The following is a 15518-nucleotide window of genomic DNA, read 5'->3' on the forward strand; positions in this document are numbered from 1 at the left end:
CATGTAGCCACTGCTGTCTCCTCATCTGGATCTTCAGCTGCATTTTGAGAACAGAGCTTCTGCAGCATTTCTTATAGCATTTTCAGTTCAGATATGTTTCAACCACAGCTAAAGGAAGGAGTGTGCAGAGAGCAAAGTATCTTATTTTATGGACTTACCTCTCTCCAGAGGGTTGGCAAAGACAGGTAAATTTGTATCCACACACACACACATCCTGCTGAGTTAGTTTATCAAACCACATATTCTCTCATATTTAAATGCCATGAAGACAATATATATGATCAATATTTAGTTGAAGGAAATCCTTCCAGTGCAGCACAACTATGTTTAGAGCAGCATTCAGTTCAGTCTGAAATAAGACCATATGTTTTAAGTAGCAGAGTAAGCTACAATACTCTGGAGAAGGCCTGAAATAATAAATGTTGACATTTCCTAAATGTTCTGCTCAATAAAGATAAAGAGTTACCACTGTGATATGAAAAAAAGTCCTGAACTATCTACCATGCTGTGGCTGAGCATTAAGCAAAAGTGCCCTAAATTGTAGCAATCCTATAGATATAAAGAATATAAAGGCCCCTTAATATGCCCTGTTACTCTAATCTTCCACAAGTTTTTTGCACAATGTAAACAATTGCTCATTCATTGCCACATGACTCCTGGGGTTGAAGCCCAAAGTTGCACGGATTTTTGTTAAAACTAGGAAAACTATCAGTATGCCATGTAAAAGAATCAGACTCTGATGTGAAGGTGGTGGGGGACTATGATGTCTCCCATAGATGGTTTATCAAGCAAAAGAGCAAGACATTTTGCTGTAAGAAAGTAAATCTGAGATTCTTCTTCATTAAGACCCAAATTTCTGCTGACAGAGGCACCTGCTTACCCCTCCCAGCACATCGTTGGGTCACAGCACACCAGACTTGTCAGCCTGCCTAAATTCATCTGTCAGACAGGTTTCTCCTTATTCAGCTTCTGCATTTTCTTCTTGCAGCTTCCACATGGTAATAACGTAAACCTGCACCACTCCTGTGGAGTTTCTTTTTCTTTTTCCGTTAAATAAGAAATGGAGGTGGGAGCCATATGACTCTAACAGAGTTACTAAAACTAAGACTTGAGAGAAGCAACATCAATCTTCAAAAGAAGTTTTGAGGAAGAAGAATAATGGATGGCCGCTATATAACAGATTTGTGGAGCTTACACATAGCTGAAAGCTATTTGTAGCTGCTTTTTAAGCATATCTGGAGCCATTTTTTAGCAGGAAGCATACACATGACAATCATAATTGCCTACATTGGTCCCATCAACCAGCCTGGCTAGCATCTGGTATCAGAAGGAGAGATAATTAGTTTTGGCTTGCTCTTCAGAGGTACAGGGGTTTCTCTTGTTGTAGCTGCTCCAAGGCAAAATACAGAGGACAACTGCTAGTTTTATTACTGTAATAAAACATCCCCAAGTTTTCTGTGCTTTTGCTGCTCGACTTGAATATAAGAAGTCGATTCAAACATTTCTAACCTTTCTTTTTCCTGGTGTTAAATCCCACAAACTTTTTCCATGCTTGGTCACTGATGTTAGATCATTTTATGGTACTTGATTTTATTTAACAGCAGAGCATTATATCAACTTTCTCTGCAAACTTATTAAGAAAACAGATAAAAGTAAATATTTTTATGTTTAAAAGGCATTTTACATACAATTTTCTGTTTTATAGCTCAGAGTAATAATTACTTAACTGGATCTTGGAAAATTTTATAAAGAAATTAATTGCTATTTTTTAATAAAATCGTTGCAATGTCTGAAACTTGTCTCCACAGAGACAATGATAATATCATCTGTCTCCTGGTTTGTGGGAGACAATAAAAAGATAATTTAATTGAAGTTGGATGACAGATTTAAACAGCAGAAGTAATTTCAGAAGAAATTAGACGTAGCAGGAACTTTTCAGGGGAAAACATTCATTTCAGCAGAAAATACCACTTTATGAAAACCAGGACTTGTAATGAGAAAAAAAAAGATCAGCATACTTTTCACATCAATATTTTTACAGGGCTTTCTATTCCTAACTTATCTGTCTTATATTTCGTAAGAAGATATTTTATTTAAATGAAAACTAATTACACTTTATTCACATTTAATTTAATGGAAATCTTTAAAAGTAAAAATTGAAACAATGTTTGAAATTGGCTGAAAAATTTCTTTTTGGTGTATTTTCTATTTAATTTAATTTGATTTTGACTTAGAATCATTTTTATGATAAATAGACAAAAGATAAAAGTTATATCCAATGAATTAGCATAAGCATTCAGAGAATACTTTCCAAAGACTAATTAATTTAATTCTATATTAAAAATTATGATTATATAAGGAATTGGTGTGAAGTATTAACTGCTTTTTTCTTTGTAAGTAAAAGTGTACTTTTATGATAGCCATTTCTTATTCTCAAAAGAAGATGTCTGTGTGAAGCATAAAATACAAATGTCCAATTAAAAGTAGTTGTTCTTTGGTGAAAATTCAAGGCCACTGCACAAAAAATGATTTACTGGGTCACGATGAAATTGAAGAAAATGAGGGTATGCCTTATATAATCTTTTTACAATCTTCAGTAAACATCATAAAGTCAGCCCAGTAATCTACTTACTCTTTAGCATCTCTGATTTGATTCCCCTCTGAGGCAAGGTTCTGGGCAGCGAGGACCAAAGAGCAGCTGCACGGTTCTATGGAGCTGAAGAAACTCTTCCTTTCCCAAGAAATCTGTTTAAATCATAATGATTTTTACATCTAATCCCAGGGAGGAAACAAATCAGGCTTCTCTTTAATGTTTTTCTAGGTGAGTGTGGAAAGTCTGCCTATTTATCATTTTATTTGAAGTTCTTGCTAATAGGGTAAGAGAGATTACTGAAACATATTTCTCAAAGGGTTTCCAAAATGGTTTAATATCATGTTAGATCCTTTCTCGTTTACTGTCAGTATAAGAGGCAATAGAAGAGAGAAAAAAAAAAGGCAGTGTTTGTCTTTAGAGAAGGCCTCACTTAAGTGTCTAGAAGGATATTTGGGTTAGAAATCAACTCTTTTTTATCATGAAGAAAGTTGAATATTCACCAGCCCATTCTTTGATCCATCTTACTGTGTTTGATCCTGTTCTTACAAGATCCTGCTCATCCTAGGAAATCTTGGAACAAATCAATTGAGAAGGGTTCAGAGAGGAAGGCCTTCAGTTTGCTGTTGGGCAAACAACAACAACAACAACAAATCTTCCATGATTTGGAAGAGCCCTGAAGAGAAGGATTTGGGGGTGTTTATAGATGAGAAGCTCAACATGAGCCGGCAGTGCCCTCATGCAGCCCAGAAGGCCAACTGCATCCTGGGATATATCAAAAGAAGCATGGTCAGCAGGTCAAGAGAGGTGATTCTACCCCTTTACTCTGCTCTTGTGAGACCCCACCTCGAATACTGCGTCCAGTTCTGGTGTCCCCACCATAAGAGAGACATAGATCTGTTGGAGCGTGTTCAGAGGAGGGCCACAAAGATGATCCAGGGGCTGGAGCACCTCTGCTGGTGCTCTCTGAGGACAGGGGAGCTGGGATTGTTCAGCCTTGAAAAGAGAAGACTTTGGGGGGAACTAATAGCTGCCTTCCAGTACCTGAAGGGAACATACAGGAAGGCTGGGGAGGGACTTTTTACAAGAGTGTCCACTGATAGGACAAGGGGAAATGGGTTTAAGTTGAAGGAGAACAGATTTAGATTAGATTTTAGGAAGAAATTCTTCAGTACGAGGGTGGTAAGACTTTGGAATAAATTGCCCAGAGAAGTTGTGGATGCCCCCTCCTTGGAAGTGTTCAAGGCTAAGTTGGACAGAGCCTTGAGTAGCCTGGTCTAGTTGAGAGGCGTCCCTGCCCATGACAGGGAGGTTGGATTAGATGATCTCTAAGGTCCCTTCCAGCCTATGCCATTCTATGATTCTATGACTCTATGATTCCATGATTCCATGGTACCATGGATGTGTGTGTGTCTGTATCTGTGTGTGCGTAGGTATATATATATGTATACATACACATACAGAACAGACACATTTAAAATCTGTCCATACATTTTCCTCCAACTCAAGAACAGTAAAAAATCACACACCGTAACACACTTCTAAGAGCAATAAGTGTGTACCATAGCTTTTCAGAAAACGAAGTGCAAGCAAATAGATTGCAGAATAAGACTTGGAAATGTTCTCTTAATTTCCAACTGTATAGTATGCAACTAAGTGAACTGTGTTAAAAGCTTACTGGTGTACACTGCAGTTCACTTCCAGATAATCTTCCACTGTCTCTAATCCTCCATTTGTATCTATATTATATCCCAAACCTGAATCTCCCTCTCTTATCTGAAGATTCTTCCTATATTTCTCAAGGAAATTACTTCCAGCAATTAGCTGCATGAGTAAGTTTTCTCTCTGGCATAGATATCCACAGGGCTGCACTTCTCAAAATTTTAAGCTCCCGGTCTTTACCAGCTCTGGACCACAAACAATCATCTTTTTGTTGTACAGAAGGGAAATGCAAAGCTTTTAGCAACTTAGCTACATTTTCCTTTAAAAAAGAAGAAGAATAATACTATTAGTATAATCCATGTCCTGCCATCTCAACTGACCTCCACTGAATTAAAATAGTTGCTCTGGCTGTTTTCATCCTAGTCAATTTTTTTTTTTCTCTCATTTACTGTGTCCTTCAGTTACTTTCATGTCTATGTCATATTGGGCTAAATAAAGTACTCTGTGCAAAAATAATTATATTTCCATGCAGCAAGTGCTGCTGTCATTTACAATAGTAAATAATAAAGAACAAAATGAGCAGAAATTTTGTATTGAAGAGGAATCTAGTTTTACCACAATAAATTCATTTTCCATGTTTCATTGATTACTCAAGAATAAAAGAGATGGAAAAATGTCTGGATCATAAAACTGCATCACTTACAATAATGAACACAACTAAAAACCCCCTCCCCTTTCCCATTCATACACAGTAAAGGAAAACAATGACAGGCTCAACTCTTGACTGAATTTTTGGAAATATCACCACATCCATAAGAATTGTTAATATTGAGTTTCATGATCGCATTGGATTCACTCTGGATGTGTAAATGATCTGCCTCATGAATATAGAGTGACTTCTATCTTCATCACACATATCACTTCTCTTAATTCAAAAGCTATCACTGCACAAGAACTCACTGTGATTTTTGCATTTTATCTGCTTTGCAATACAGGCTGAAAGCCTTTCCTGAAGTAACTTCTAGCTGAATGCTAGATGAACAATTATCAAACTAAGAATATTGACGGTATTGATATGTAGCCAGCGAGAGTCCTTACCTGATGAAGGAAAGCAGCATATGACAGTAACTGCCACCTTCCTTGTAGGTAAAGATGTTGCAGCAGATAAATAGTATTTAGCGTTGCAAATATGTTTTCAGCAGCTTCCCTCATCAGAGATTATAGAAAAATAAAGATGCTGTTGGAGAAGGGGAACATCATATTTGTGGATTCATAATTCATGAAAGGATGGGAAAGGAAGAGCAAAAGGTCAAGTTTATCAATAAAGAGAGGTTGCTAGAAGAATTTTAGAGAGATCTATGCTTTTTAATGTATACATAACTGATTTAAAAGCATGTAGATACTGAGACGACAAAATTCACTGTTAGTATTTAAAAATATTACAACTAAATCTGTCTTTGAAAGGGTGAAGACCGTACTGAGTGAACAGACAATAAAATGATAGAAACTCTGTGTAGCCCACTAGGAAATACTGTAAATGGGAAAAACCAGTCCTAACTAAACATAATCATAGAATCATAGAATCATCTGGTTGGAAGAGACTCTCAAAATCATCAAGTCCAACCATTTGCCCTGCACTGTCAGGGTCCATAAACCATGTTCCTCAACACGAAATCCACACGGTTTTTAAACACCTCCAGGGATGGGGACTCCACCACCTCCCTGGGCAGCCTGTTCCAGTACTTCACAACCCTATCTGTAAAGAAATTCTTCCTGATATCTAACATAAATTTCCCCTGGCGTAATTTGAGGCCATTCCCTCTCGTCCTGTCATTCATAACGTGGGAGAAGAGACCGACCCCCATCTCCCTACAACTTCCTTTCAGGTAATTGTAGAGAGCAATAAGGTCCCCCCTGAGCCTCCTCTTCTCCAGACTAAACAGTTCCAGTTCCCTCAGCCGCTCCTCATAGGACAAGTTCTCTAAACCCTTCACTAGTTTTGTTGCTCTTCTCTGAACCCGATCCAGCACCTCAATGTCCTTCTTGAAGTGAGGGGCCCAAAACTGGACACAGTACTCCAGGTGTGGCCTCACCAGTGCTGAGTATAGGGGGATAATCACTTCCCTTCTCCTGCTGGCCACACTGTTTCTGATACATGTCAGGATTCCATTTGCTTTCTTGGCTGCTTGGGCACACTGCTAGCTCATGTTCAATCGGCTGTCGACCAGCACCCCAGGTCCCTCTGCCGTGCAGCTTTCCGGCCACACTTCCCCAAGCCAATGACTCTAAATGAGTCTAAAATAACTGTTCTACCAAGGATGGAAAACTCCTGGTCAGGGCAGATAGTTCTGTGAGAATGTCAAGAGAGTCCTTAGTTATTTCTAAAAAAACCCCAGGAAACAGAGTAATATAAATGATTAGAAAGCAACTAGAGAACAAACTCAAAACATCATTCTGCCTTTTGTATATGCCTGTGGTTCAAGTGAATATTCTTCATATTCTCTATCTGAATGAAGCTAAAGCAAAGTAGGAAAGTCATGAAGAATGACAGTGACAAAATTACTTCTAAACTTCTAAGAAGACTATTTTTATTAAGAACTCTTCAACCTGGTAAAAGATCCCACAACTCAAGCTAGACATGACAGGAGTCTTTAAAGCAAGAGATGACACTGAGGAGGCGATGGGAATGCTTCTGCACTGTTTCTCAAAATGGAAAAAAGTGAGGAGTACCACAGCAGGTTTACAGGGATGGGCAGGAAATACTGTTACATATAGCCTATATAGCTCTCAACAATTTTTTTGCTTTAGGATGTTTTGGGAGGTCAATGCTTAAAGAGATCCAAAGAAAAGTGAGGCCATTTCACGGATCATATGTCTAATCCGTCTGTACTTCAATGCAGTGGTCTGGATACAGCTTCCACAGTAGAAAATGCTGCTCCCTTCTGGTCCTCAATCTTACACTTTCTACAGGCATCCACTTTGCTGTTGCCAAGGGCAGGATACAGTCTGTCACTAACTTCTAGTCTGGAGCAGTGGCTTTCTATTTCTGTATACTATCATGGAAGGCAGAGTAAAATACAAATCATGTTTTAAACCTATAGTATAGTAACTTGCTATTGCTTTGCTGGTCTGGAAGATTAACTCTAGTTAAGGCATAGAGCACTAGATGTTAAAGAACATGTCACAGACTGATACAGCTGCCCAGTAGTGTCAGCAAAAACGGGGTATGAAATAGTATTTCACACTTCAAAACAGAGAGCTCCAGAAAAGTTTTCTTATCTTTACTGCAAATACTTTGTACTACCATGGAAAAGCTTAAGAAAATTACAACACAGAAACAGTCCACCCACTAACATCTCTTCATAAAACTTTTTCTTTTGCCCTTGTGTCTTCTCTCTGGCATCTCTCAATTTATAAAAATACTTTTTTTTTTTTTCTTGGACTTATAGCATCTGCTGAGAGCTCCTTTCTCTGGCAGTAGGAAACAGCTAACATGTTAGCTCAGAAGTGATGGATTAGAGAAATAAGAGTGAAAGACGTTCACAGTATCACAGCTATTAATGAGAAAAAATATATTGCTAAAAGTAAAACATTTCAGTAAAACCAAATGCTTTTTAACTTGGGGCCACCTTATGCCTCAAAAGACATCCAAGTAAGCATATTTGGAAGAAAGAGATAATGAACATGCTCTGCTGATGTTTGCTTTAAGGAGTCTGTGGGAGCAGCTCACAGTAAGCAGGAGGATTGCTCCGAATGTCAGCTGAGGACGAATGTAAATCCAGACTTTTGGAAGACAGCATATGAAAAGGTTGAATGACACTCAGAGGGGTCCCCAGGGATGCTTTTAGACAAAATATATGTTGCTTCCTGCAAGATAAAAATTTTTTTCAAAAATTCTTTCAAAACAAGTAGAAAGTTCGAAACAAGTGCTGAAGTGTTCCTGACAAAGCTTTAGGTGCGAGTGGCACATACTCTTTCTTCACTATTTTTGAAGGGATAATAATAGACAACAAAGACTGTGTGAATGTTTCAAAGAGCCTTTGTAACCTCTTTGGCTACATGTAGCAGCCCGTGTCCTCTTAGGACATTAGTATTGCAGAAACAAAGCAAATGACAGTTTATTGCCAGTTATTTTTCTATGTGAGTAACTGTGTCAGGGCTGTATTTCCCTTCTACGCCCTGCCTCGTGTCCAATGCAGGCTCACAGCAGTAACTCACTCTTGCTATATGCACATCACAGAAATGCGTGGCCTGAATTACTGAATGCATGTATTTCTACCAAACGGTTGCTTTTATGTCATTATAACTTCATTTTCTGTTCCATTAGCCAACAAAAGTGAGCTGTGATATTAGAGGATGTATCTTAACCACTACATTTTGCTAGCTAAAAAGGCGCAGAACTAGAAATGCAAAGCTCACTCTCTGTCAATTAAAACATAAGTTAACACTTAGGAAATTATTCAAGATTGCAACTCGATTCTCTGACCTGCACTGTCCTTATCTCGGCACAGACTTCTCTTCAATGTCATGTACACTGGACAGCTTCTTGCAGGAACCGCCAGGATTGCTACCCAGAGAGTTTGTACAGAAACTGCAAAAAAAAATCTATATTGCAATGTGACCTAGAGGTTTGGGCTTCCTAACTAGGGAACTGCTCAGGGTTGGCTGATGAGAATGAGAATGGGAACTTTTACTGACTTACTGCTTGTTAGAGCAAGTATGATAATGGACAATGGAACAAGTCAGCTAGGGAAGGTGTTAAGAAGCCAGGAAAAAAATATACTTTAAAATATCCTGTCAACAGTAGTTTATAAAATAGTGCAGTTAGTTTTCCCATAATACTTGGAATGAAATTGAACTAGTCCACTGAAAGTCAGTCTGTTCTGTGTTTAGGACTCAATCAGTTTGTTAAATCACATTTTAAATACAATTCTTATATGTCATTCAGTTGTCACTAATAATTTGGCCAGCATGAGATATTTTGATCGTATTGCAGGAGAGAGATTGAAAACTAATTGAAGTGGAAAAACATATTCCTTCCACTGGGGAAATAAGGGAGGAAAGAAATATTAGTTTTTGTACTATCATTCTCCGAGCCTCCAATTTTAATAAAACAGATGCTTTACAAACAATCAGATTTGAAATGTAGCTCAAAGATTAGACTTTTGCCATTTTCTCACAAAAAAAAAAAAAAAAATCAAGGTTAACAGCAATGTTAAATTAGCCACATCCTGAATCCTTAACATAAACCAGAAATATATTGTTATGGAAACTAGTAAGGCAGAAATAAAACAAATTTCAGAAGTATAAACTGATACTTATCATGCAGAAAAACTAATTTCTGAGAAGCAGTTCCTGACATCCTATGAAAACCACTGTTCATGCCTAATACCAACAGAGATTCAGATTTATATATGCACAGGGCAACAGCCTGTAATTTTCTATCAGATGCCTGGGAGGCATCCCAGAAGTACACGGGATTTTTGCTGGATGAAGGGTCAAGGTTTGAGCCTGACGTGCTGTACACATGTTTTGAGGTATGCCATGCTAGTAGGCAGATGCCACTGGTTCCCAAGGGAGCTGGAATTGGTCTTGGAGGCAGAAGCAACTAAAAGCTTCTAACTAAAGAAGTGCTGCCACAGAAGTAAAGGTCTTCCAGGTTTCAGATAACTGAGAGAAGGTTTGGGCTGAAGTGCATTGCTGCTTAACTTAACAGGAATCAGAGGTTTGCGTAGAATAAAATTGGTTTACTGTGTGAAGTCCTGAATCCCACTGTAATCATTGCCTTTTGTTATTGATGTGAGCATGTCTTACAGTCAAAACCTTGCTGAGGGGTAAATCAGAAATACACAATACATATATACATAAAGCCAAGAATTTACAGTTACTATAGTGGAAATCTTCAGAATCTAGTCATTATTAGTCCAGATCTGAATGTTACCGAAAAAGAAAGAACAATAATACAGTTAGAATTTTTATACACACATTTCTTGGCTTCCACCCCTTTTCCTGGTATTTATGCATATCCTTCCCTTGCTCATCTGAGTCCTAACATTGGCGGCTTCAGTCTGGTGACAGTTGTGGTGTGTCATGACAAGTTGCCAGCACCTGGAGTCCTTTTCTGGGAGGAATGTAATGTTCATTTTGATAGTTTCTTTTTCTCACTCTAGGATACTCCTGGGGTAGTTTCTGTGTGTTTGCTATCACACTTATAAGCCTTTTTTCTTTCTTGTTTGATCTACAGCTCTACCTTACACTTGAATTGTCTCTATATGATGCCTTTTATCTATGCTAGATACCATTTCTTCGTTGTCGTGGGTTAGGTCACTCCGGCAACTAAACCCTGCACAGCCCCTCTCTCACACTCCCCCACCCCCAGGGATGAGGGAGAGAATCAAAGAGGAAAAAGAAGAGAGACCCGTGGGTTGAGATAAGAACACTTTACTACTACCGCTACCAATGTATGTATGTACGGATATGTACAAGGATAAACATATACAAATGAGTGATGTACGGTGTAATTGCTCACCACCCCTTGACCGAGGCCCATCTCTTCCCAAAGCTGCAATCCTGAAACGGATAAAACTCGATACCGCGATCCCGGATGAACGGGAGGCCCCGAGACAGAGAGCGAGAGAGAGAGAGAAAGCACTCTGAGAGCCCGAAAGTGAGAGTCCCGGAAGGGCAAAAGCCCTTCTTTCCGGCTGACCCTCACTCTTATACTGGGCATGACGCTGCATGATATGGAATACTAATTGGCCAGTTTGGCCCTCAATCTTAAGTTCAGGTACAAATTGTAAGGAGAGTCGTGGTCCCCTTGTCCTGGCCATGCTCCCCCCTTATCCTGTTGTGCTCCCGTACACTGGCAAGACCCCAGCAAGCTGAAAAGTCCTTGAGACCTCATTGCCAACCACAAACATCAGTGCGCTATCAGCTTTCTTCTCAGAGCGAGCCTCTGAGTAAAACCAAAACACGGAGCTCTTGTAGCTGCTAAAAAGAAGAGCTAACTCTGTCCCAGCTAAAACCAGGACATTCGTTCTCTTTGTGACATTTAAAACCAGTTTTGTCTGGTTCTGCAGTTTTTTTAACTGACTATGAGTGAACTGTTTATAGCTATGGGATTTCCGATATCAGGCATGTACCCCATCTTTTATCACCTCATGACTGCCCTCCTCTGTGACTACACTACTCAACAACTCTATTGTACCAGGCCTGTATTTCTCTACACTACACCATTATGTCAGTTATAAATATCCCATTCTACATAGAAAAAATGCCAGTTGTTGCTACCTGTGTAAAACTATGCCATACAAAGATGATATAAATAAAATAAATTAGCCATAAACATCAGTTACAGAAATTATTATCACAACTAAATCAAGTAAGACAAAGCTGAAACAGGTCAAGAACAGTTTGGGCTAAGCATGCCTGTGAAGTCTCGGTCATGAGACCTTGCAAATTCATTACAGAGCTGTGGGCTGTTAGAAGTAACAATATCATATTACAGGGCTGTGTGGTTGCACAGGGCTGAGATACAATCCACTTCACAGAAATTATGTTCTGAGTAGAGTGAGATTTTTATTTGTGTGCCACTTTATGGGCATTGGCATTTGTTATGGGTTTTATTTCATGGTTTAACTAGCTATAGAAACTGTTGCATAGAAAAGAGGTTTTGCATACAAATTAAATGGTTGTTTGGGAACTCTAACAGCTCTGCAGGATGCAACAGGTAGCAGACTTTGTGCAGTTTTAGTGCAGAGGGGAGAAAGAAATGCAAGTGTTTCTTTCGATGCCATCATTTGCAGATAATCAGTCAGAGAGCTTAATCTCTGCCGTGGTGAGCCTTGATAATGAAGCATTTCTCCCAAACTTGCAGCACCACTGAGGTCTCAATGCAGGGGGAGTCCATCTCAGTACGAAATCAGCCAAACTCGTTTACTCTGTCAGGGCTCAAATCACTTCTTGCTCAAGTTAACAGAAAGCCTTTTACTAACTTCCGTCGCATGTGGATAGTTCCCATACTGACACTTGCAGAGCTTTGGCAGTAATATTTACCAATCCATTTTGCACTAGCACAATGAAAAATAATGAACAGTTATTTGTTCTCCACAGTCGTTAAACTTAATCACTTAATAAACAGATCTTAAAGGATTTCCAGTAGTAATCAACGTGTTGAATAAGCCTGAAAATGTTTTTAAACCTTGAAAATAAAAATCTGACGGAAAGACTTATAAGGTTGTAAGATCTTAAGATGCTAGAATAGAATTAGGAAAATATTTTTATATTAATAAACAATAAAGAATTATAAAGAAATAATAAAGGACAATGAAGCCACCTGCTTTAAATCTTTATTGCTCGGTTAACACTAAGGAAGTAACACAGCTCAAGAGATGTCCTAAAAGTGTAAGTCCCAAAGAAACATCATGTACAACTATTCTGTATTACTCCCTGATTCTTTCTATTCTTTTTAAAGAGTCTGTAAATCCATTTCTATCACAGTGATTTTTCAAAGGCTTATTTAGATTTCACACAAGGAACTGATACTTCATCTTGACTAACTACCCTTTGTCCAATTTATCAGAATTCCTATGCAACTGTAAATCATAATTAAAATGTGTTGCTGTAAACAAAAGCAGTCCAACTGGGTGTTCGTGTTCTCTTCTTGCTCCCTCAGGTGTGCAGCAAATTCAAAGTAATCTTTAATTCTCTTTCATTGCTTTATTGGCATCAAGATGATCATATTATGATGTGAGTTGTTTCCCAGTATGTAGTTTATTCCCAGGTGGATGAAAGTTTGGTGAGGTGAGTGGAAACGCAAACCTCGTTCCTGCTGTCTATCTGAGTAACACTGACATAAGTGATAAATGTAGCTTATAAGATAAATATTACTGAAGTACAAATACATCCAAGCAGAATTGCACCTATACATAAGAACGTGCCATCTTTATATTGGCTTCTGCCAGAAGAAATATGTGAGTGAAACCCTAGAGTTTAAAACTTTGCCTCTTGAGGTGAGAGCAGAAAAAAGTTGGAGTTTCTGATCTGCTGAGGTATGTGGTTGCACTGCATCACCTAGAAATCTTTGAATTGCAGCAATTCCTGAGACAGGGTACCAGGCTCCCTGGCTGATGTAGTTCGGTCAGGGAAGGATTTTGAACCTTATCAAGAAAAGGCTTGATGTACTTTCAAAGAACAACCTGAGTAATTTTTTTTTTTTCCTCTCTTGAAGTTATCTCTGCAGTGGCAGATAGGACCAAGTGGCTAGGACGGTGGAGACAAGTGAACCCTGGGAGACTGAAGACGCAGAAAGGGTCACCACAGCAGACAGGCAAGTCTCTGAACTGTTACACGCACCAGGGTAGTTCAGACTTAGAGTACACACTGCCTGCTTCTGGCAGGAAAGTGAATTACGTTGGCCAGAAGAAGAATGATTTTTTGTTTTGTAGAAGAATGCTAATATTTCATCTATTAAAGACAGAATGAGAAGTACCTGTCTTGTCAGCAATGGTATTAAATCAAAAGCCTGTTAAGGTGAGCTTCCATCTCAGCATTTCTAATAAACTGAGGAAAGCACTGTCTTTCTAGTAATTAAAAACTAAAGAGAGAAAATGTAACGTGTTCTTTTTGCTCTTTGTTGCTGAAATTTGACTACTGAAACATCTCTGTATACCAGTCTCCATTGTCTGTTTACTAAAGATGTGAATGCGAGATGACATTGTGTGGTACACTTTTATTCAGATCTGAGTTTGACATGCCTCTTAAGCTCTGGTCACTAAAATTTTACTCAATCTCCAGAAGATATTTCTTATCCATAGCCACTTCCAGTAAAAGAAAAGAAAGTCTACCTGAAATGCAAGAAAAAAGTGTTCTAAGGCCTTTTAAAACTTATTTTCCTGAAAGTTTCAAATTGGCTGTAAAACAGCCTAATCAAAGTCTGTCCTGACAGGAAAAGGAGCCCTATTGACCTCACTGTGTTTTGCAGCTAGGCTTTAGGAATCAAAACAGTGATATACCAAACAATTTTAAAATCATGAATATGGGTTTCTCTTGTCAGAGTCACTTGAAGCTGTTGCACATGGCAATTTAAAAGTGCACAGCCCGTTATTTTTCAAATCTTCCAAAAAGAAACTTCAAAGTGCTGTACTGTAAACAGAATTCATTTGGCCATTTGTAAAGCTGCACTTTTAGTGCAAGGAGTGTGTCCTGGTTTCTGTTGGGACAGAGTTAGTTCTTATTTTTAGCAGCTAGAAGAGCTCTGAGTTTTGGGTTTAGTCTGGGATTTGTTATGAGAAGAATGTTGATAGCACACTGATGTTTATAGTTGGTACTGAGACGACAGGGACTTTTCCCTTCCCATGTTCTTGCCGGTGTGCAGGAGCACAACAGGGTGGGGGAGAGCATGGCCGGGACAGAGGGTCCACAACTCCCCTTATGATTTGAACTTAGACTTAGGATCGGGGGCTACATTGGACATATCATGCAGCATCATGCCCAATATATAGATGAGGATTGACTGGAAAGAAGGGCTTTTGCTCTTCCAGGGGGTCTCTCTCAGGCTGTCTGAGTGCTATCTTTCTTTCTCTTTTTGGACCTTTCACTCATCTGGGATTTTGGTGTCAAGACTTACCTGTTTCAGGATTGTTTACCAAGACAAGACAGGTGTTGGTCACTGGGTGGTGAGCAATTACACTTTGCATCACTTGCTTGTATGTATTATTATCATCATACATATATGTATATTTGTATATTATTATTATTATTATTATTATTATTATTACATTGTTCTTATCTCAATCCATGGATCTCCTTCTCTTTTGCCCTATAATTCTCTTCCCCAGTCCCTGAGAGTGGGGGAGATTGAGTGAGAGGCTGTGCCGCCTTTAGTTGTCAACTGGGCTAAACCACAACCGAATGGAACATGGAATTGGGATTGGGATTGGGATTGGGATTGTTTAAAATGTCATAAACCATTCTGTTTGATAATAAGTTCTCCCTAAGCTTCTGTTAACTTGTTTACAAAGAAACAAGGCTGTAGAAGTTAAATCCCAGATTACACTCACCAGTGAAAAAATCTTCAATACCATCCTACAGCCCTTTGTTTCTGAAAATAAATTATCTTGCTGGAAAAGAATAGGAAGCTGAATTGTTAGGCAAATACTTTTAAATCTAACCTTTTGAGACTCAACTGTGTTCTGGTTGGAATAGGGAAGAATCTAATTTTCTCCTCTATACATGTGGTCTGTGGCACATGTCTTTTTCTTCATGT

The sequence above is a fragment of the Tauraco erythrolophus genome, chromosome 2 (assembly GCF_009769465.1).
Source record: "Tauraco erythrolophus isolate bTauEry1 chromosome 2, bTauEry1.pri, whole genome shotgun sequence".
NCBI lineage: Eukaryota > Metazoa > Chordata > Aves > Musophagiformes > Musophagidae > Tauraco > Tauraco erythrolophus.